General features: G+C 39.6%; 1 protein-coding gene across 2 annotated transcripts in view; it reads right to left on the reverse strand.

The window, feature by feature from the left end:
- Sc5d (sterol-C5-desaturase) overlaps positions 1 to 5,574 on the reverse strand; it is a 14,781-nt gene that overhangs the window by 8,829 nt on the left and 378 nt on the right. For both annotated transcript variants that reach the window (XM_004636531.2, XM_023721168.1), the window contains exon 2: positions 2,224 to 2,299. The gene's annotated coding sequence lies outside the window, so the exon portion shown is untranslated. The remainder of the gene's footprint in view (positions 1 to 2,223; positions 2,300 to 5,574) is intronic.

Raw genomic sequence — 5,574 nt, forward strand, 5'->3', positions numbered from 1 at the left:
CTATCACAAATTGTGCTGCTATAAACATAGGCACACATATATCCCTATGATATGATGTTTTCATATCCTCCAGGAAAATTCCCAGTAGAGGAATAGCAGGTTTAAATGGGATTTCCAGTCCAACTTTTCTAAGGAGTCTCCACACTGATTACCATAACGGTTGCACCAGTCTACATTCCCACTTTCCAACGATTTCTACTCTACTATTCTGGAAATCTTTTTAAGGCACAGGTCTACCATTCGCACTTAAAACATGTACCTGGCCTCCGGTATATGTCAAAATTTAGAATTTCTAGGATTTGCAAAGATCATAAATATCACTTTGTCACATTAACATTTATTTAGTAAATGTGTGAATATTCATATTAAGTGGGATAAATACTATATACATTATAGTTTATTTACATGAGGATAACTTTTAATACTTATGCATATCCTTACAAATATAGTAAACTAAATATGTAATACAGTCTAATAATTTATTACAGAATTGGAAAAGATTATAAAAACTTTACTGCTTTTCTCTTCACCCAGGATAAACTTTCAAATGCATACAAAATCAAAGCTAAACCCCTGTAGGTGTAGATGTTCATGTATGCAGAAAAGACTCATCACATCTGGTTACCTTAGGATCTCAGAGAAGGGTCAATCCTGCTGGAACAAGATGCTGGTGACGTGCCAGGATCTGGCTCTCAGGTGGTAACACACTGCCACCCGAGATGGCCTTCTAAAGATTTCTGCCCATGCCATGTCTTATGAACGTATGTTACTGTCCATGTGATGGTTCTTTATTTGTCACGGTGCTTTAGCGATTCTGCTATCAATGCTCACAATGCAGCCATTGACACCATTCATGTTATCATTACTGTCCTCATGCTTAGGTCTTTATAGACCTCCTGCTAATTCCTCCATCACCTAACAAATGACTGACAGAAGCAATGTGTCAATGTTTAGCATCTCAAGGACAGATTCTTCTGGCTTATTAATGGTTCTGACCATTAAATGTATTGTGCAATTAACGAGGTTAGGTATCGTTGTCTCACTAGTGACAGAAAATCCTTCAAAGTATTTGTAGGCTCATTTTCAAATCTGTCAGCTAAAGTACAAAACATTTATTGATATGGGTTTATCAACATCATTTTGGGCATTAAATAACTTTGAAAACAGACCTTTATGACTGAGTTCTTAAGGAAATTTTGATTCCTGGGCCTGCTAGTTGTGTGGGCAGCACAAATACTTTTCCAGGCATGACACTCACTGGCAGGAAAAGCCGCATTCTGGTCACAACATATGTAAACGCGTTATGGCTTGTGTATATGTGTCCCCCCAAAGCCTCATGGAGTCCTGGAGCAGCTTCTGGAGTTCGTGATTACTTTGGATGTGGGCACTGCACCTGCCCTGGAGCAGGTAATTTGAATTACAACATAAGGAGGGAGGAGAGGCTAGCTAGCCAACAAAGCTGCTGCCACTCCCTTTTCTCTCTTGCTCTTTTGTCAAAGCCATGAAATGTTGCTCTCTTCCATGTTCCGCTGGAGCCAGCTGAGTATAGACTAAAACCTCCAGTAACTGTGAGCTAAATAAACCTTTCCTTCCTTCATTTTGAGTATTTGTCTAAGCAAGGAAAGAACAGTAACTTAAGATAGTACATTTGGAGTTGTGTGTGGGGGTGGGTGGAATAAATGCTCGCAACCTTTCTTTCCCCATAAGGTCAAAGAATTGTTAGGAATAATAAAAACTTTCAATCCTTGCTACACTTTCAAACTGCTACCCAAATTTCTGAATCTTTCCTTCTTAATGCTACTATTCTTCCTGAGTTGGGAGATCTTCACATATGCTGGGTTGTTCCATGATCTACAGAGCAATCAGTGACGTTTATTTATGTCCTTTTTGTCAAATCTACTTAAACATGGTTAGGATCTTCATTTTCTGTCTCACATAATTTTTTCCTTTTTTCCTTAGTTATTGATCTTTGTTGCCACTGTAAAGCAATCTTTGCCTTACACCACACGGTGGTTCCCACCTGTCTTTTTTAAGATGTCTCAACAGACACCTCGAGCATTAACAGCTCTAAAAACTCTGTGTGATTAATAGTGACAGACGTCAATTCATCTTCATTATTATTCATCAGGTTAAACCATTTTTGATGTTTTCACATGCAAGTAAATCCAAAGTAACAAACCAACAAAAAATGCAACAGTATCAGCAAGGAAAAGGTAGCAATACCTGGTAGGTGCACCAAGACAAGCAGGCTCTTCAGTTGAAGTTAGGATTCCACATCAAAAGGGTTTGAGGGCTAACCCTAAAACAAAACCAAATGCAAAGACACCTTTAATTTTCAGGTCTTTCCAGACTTGGAGTTTGTGACTAACCTTATACTGCGTAAACATGTACAAGCGCTAGAGCCAGGGTTGGTCAAGGAGAAATTGTACTTACAACCTTTTCATAAACACATACTGATGAATTCCTCCCCACAGACGGTGTTATACTTTGTAAGTGCTCAAACAATGGAAGATTGTGACTATTTCTCTACAACATTACTAACAAAGGGTGTTATCAAATTTTTGGACATTCATCAATTTAACAGGAAAGAAAACCCGCTTGATGTACATTTAATCTAGATTCACCTTATGAGTATGGGTAAGCAACAACAGTTTTTCTGTGAATGGTTTGTTTTTAATCCCTTACCCTTTTTCTCTTTGAGTTGTTTAGTTTTTTCATTAAAATCAAATTCTAGAAGTTCATTATTTATGAGTTTAGATTACCACTTATAATATGAACTTCAGACTTTGTTCATTACTTTTCACGGAAAGAAAAATTTAACACCTCGCACTAGGTATTCACATAAATAAGTAACTCCAGAGAACATACACACTCATAATTAAAAAGGATGCTGCTATATCACTACAGGTTGCTAAGAACTGAGCTAATCTACATGTTACCTACACAGAGTCTCCTTGGGGATAGGTCCCAATAAACTGAAAATACCTTTAATATACCTATCCTTCTGAAAATTCTAGATCAGCAACACCAAACACTGTAGAGTTCCAGCTGTTTCTACTGAAGATGGTGTGGCTGACTGCGACATGTGGCTCACTGCCACTGCCAGCAAATGGGTGCACTATACGGCACTTACAAGGCAGGGGAAAGAATAACATTCAAAATATGATATCTAGCAAATATGAATCACTCTCATACCATTTGCAGCCACAAAGAAAAAAACCTTGAACTATCATTAAGTAATATGGATATTCTGTAATCCCATCAAGCCCTAATTCAATACATATTGTACATACAGAATAGCATGGTAAAACCAAAATATGAACTCAAACATTAACCAGGAATCTTTATTCAATCTTGTTATCAGACATAAATAAAACCTTAACAAAAATCTCCTTCACTTTAAAAATATCTCAACTGGGCATGTGGACACACATCTGTAATCCCTGCTAAGAAGTTGAGGAAGAAGTGCAAGTTTAAGCACAAACAGCAACTTAGCAAGACACTGTCTCAAAATTAAAAAATTTAAAATGTTGGGATGTGCTCAATATAAAGGCCCTGGGTGCAGGCCCCCATATGGGAAAAAAGAAAATTCCCACATAACCTAAGACTAATTTTCCTTCTAAAACCACACATATTGTTTGAATTTATATATTCCCTGCACAGTATATCAGTGCCTGGGAGGAGGAAATGTCCCTTAGTTAAGGGAGAGGTAGTTCTAATACTATGACATCAACCCTGTTCTCACTGTTTTTAAGCATGGGTTTTGATTAATCATATTTGTTTAATATATTCACAAATACTCTGTAATGTCTGACATGTAACACCAAAAATACTTGATGGATACAATCTCAAAACAATTAAATTCTGAACTAAGTTTATACTTCAACCCATATGTATAAAACAGACAATATACCTAAGTGATAAAATTGTAGGCTTTAGGGACTAAGTAGTCTGTTAACACCACGTGACACTCAGAAGATAGTCACAAACAGATATTATTACTATTACTAGCGTGGGAACCAAAGCTGAGTCAAAACTACTTTAATATAAGGCCAGTAAAGGTGCCATTTGATTCTTTGCAAAATAATGATTATAATTAATATTTTCTATTACATGTATTAACTCACTAAACTCTTGCAAAAAGCTCCAAAGGTCACCCTGATGAAGCAGGTGGAGAAAGAAAATTCCAGAACCCTGCCCCAGGCACAGAGCAAATGAAGGCCAGTGCTGGTTTCAAACACCTGCAGTGCCACTGCACAAGCCCTGCACTCCACCCAAGTTCTGCTGTCTCAGCACCACTGTGACAACTGTTCAACTCCTCACATTTACAAACTTCCTCAGCAAGTCTGTCAGTTCAAATAATTTTAAGGGATCATCCCCGAAGTTAGGAGTTAGGGCCCAAATACTACTGCTTTTATGCTGTTTATGTTACAACATAACATGTTGTTTATGTTAAATATTATTTGGCCTCTGCAGAAACAGACCTTTCTTAAAACAGTTATCAAAACACTACTAGGCTCAGAATGACATCTACTATCCCTTTGTGTTTAACTTTAAAGGTAGAGATAAAACAGTAACACTTATTGAGAATCATGTATTTTTACAACCTCATGTAACTTTCCCAACTCTATACGCACATACTTCTATAGGAATTTCCACCACACATATCGGAAATGTGTGCAGTAACAAGTAACAGCTACGATGTACAGTACATTCCACACAGCCTGTTCTAGCTACTACATGCGTCTCAAGATGTCACATGCGCCACTGAAGAATTACAGAACGCGCAGAAAAGGACTCTATGAATGATTAAAGATCATGTGTTTACTATTAGATATCTATCACAAGGAACTATTAGATATCTATCACAAGGAACTAAATAGAAATGATGGTGACACAGAAGTGACATCTAGTCGGTTTCGGGTAACAGCTGACATAAACTTTGCAGGTTGTGCTAACTTCCTCCACGGAGGTTTTCCCCACCTATATCACCTTCAAAATTATTCCTCAGGGACACAGAGATGCCAGGACACAGCAGTTTTCTTCTTACGAGACGTGGGTGGTAACTCCCGCCCCCTTCGAATCGTCTCAAACCCGGTGTTGCCCTCTCTGCATTCTAATTACATTGCAGAAATGCCAGCTTCTTCGGTTTAATTCCTTTGCACTTTAAAAAAATCACTCCCAGGGGTCAGGGAGGTAGCTCAGTGGCTTAAGTGCCTGCCTGGAAAGCACAAGGTCCTGAGTTCAATGCTCCATATCGACAGAGACAGAGACACGGAGACAGACAGGGAGGGAGACAGGGAGAGAGCGAGAGAGGGAGGGAGGGAGGGAGGGAGACAGGGAGACAGGGAGACAGACAGAGACACAGACAGACAGACACACACACACACACACACACACACACACACACACACAATCAGTCCCAGAAAGCAGGAACTCAGCTGCAGAGTAAGTCAGGGCCCAGGGGCCACACTTCCCACCACAGCCACCCCGCTGCGGGTGCGCCTCCCGCCAGCCGCCAGGCTGCGGCCCTCCCCGGCCTCGCCCGCACGCCAGGCCCCCGCACCGCGGCCG

This window comes from Octodon degus, unplaced genomic scaffold (assembly GCF_000260255.1).
Source record: "Octodon degus isolate 3935 unplaced genomic scaffold, OctDeg1.0 scaffold00080, whole genome shotgun sequence".
Taxonomy (NCBI): domain Eukaryota; kingdom Metazoa; phylum Chordata; class Mammalia; order Rodentia; family Octodontidae; genus Octodon; species Octodon degus.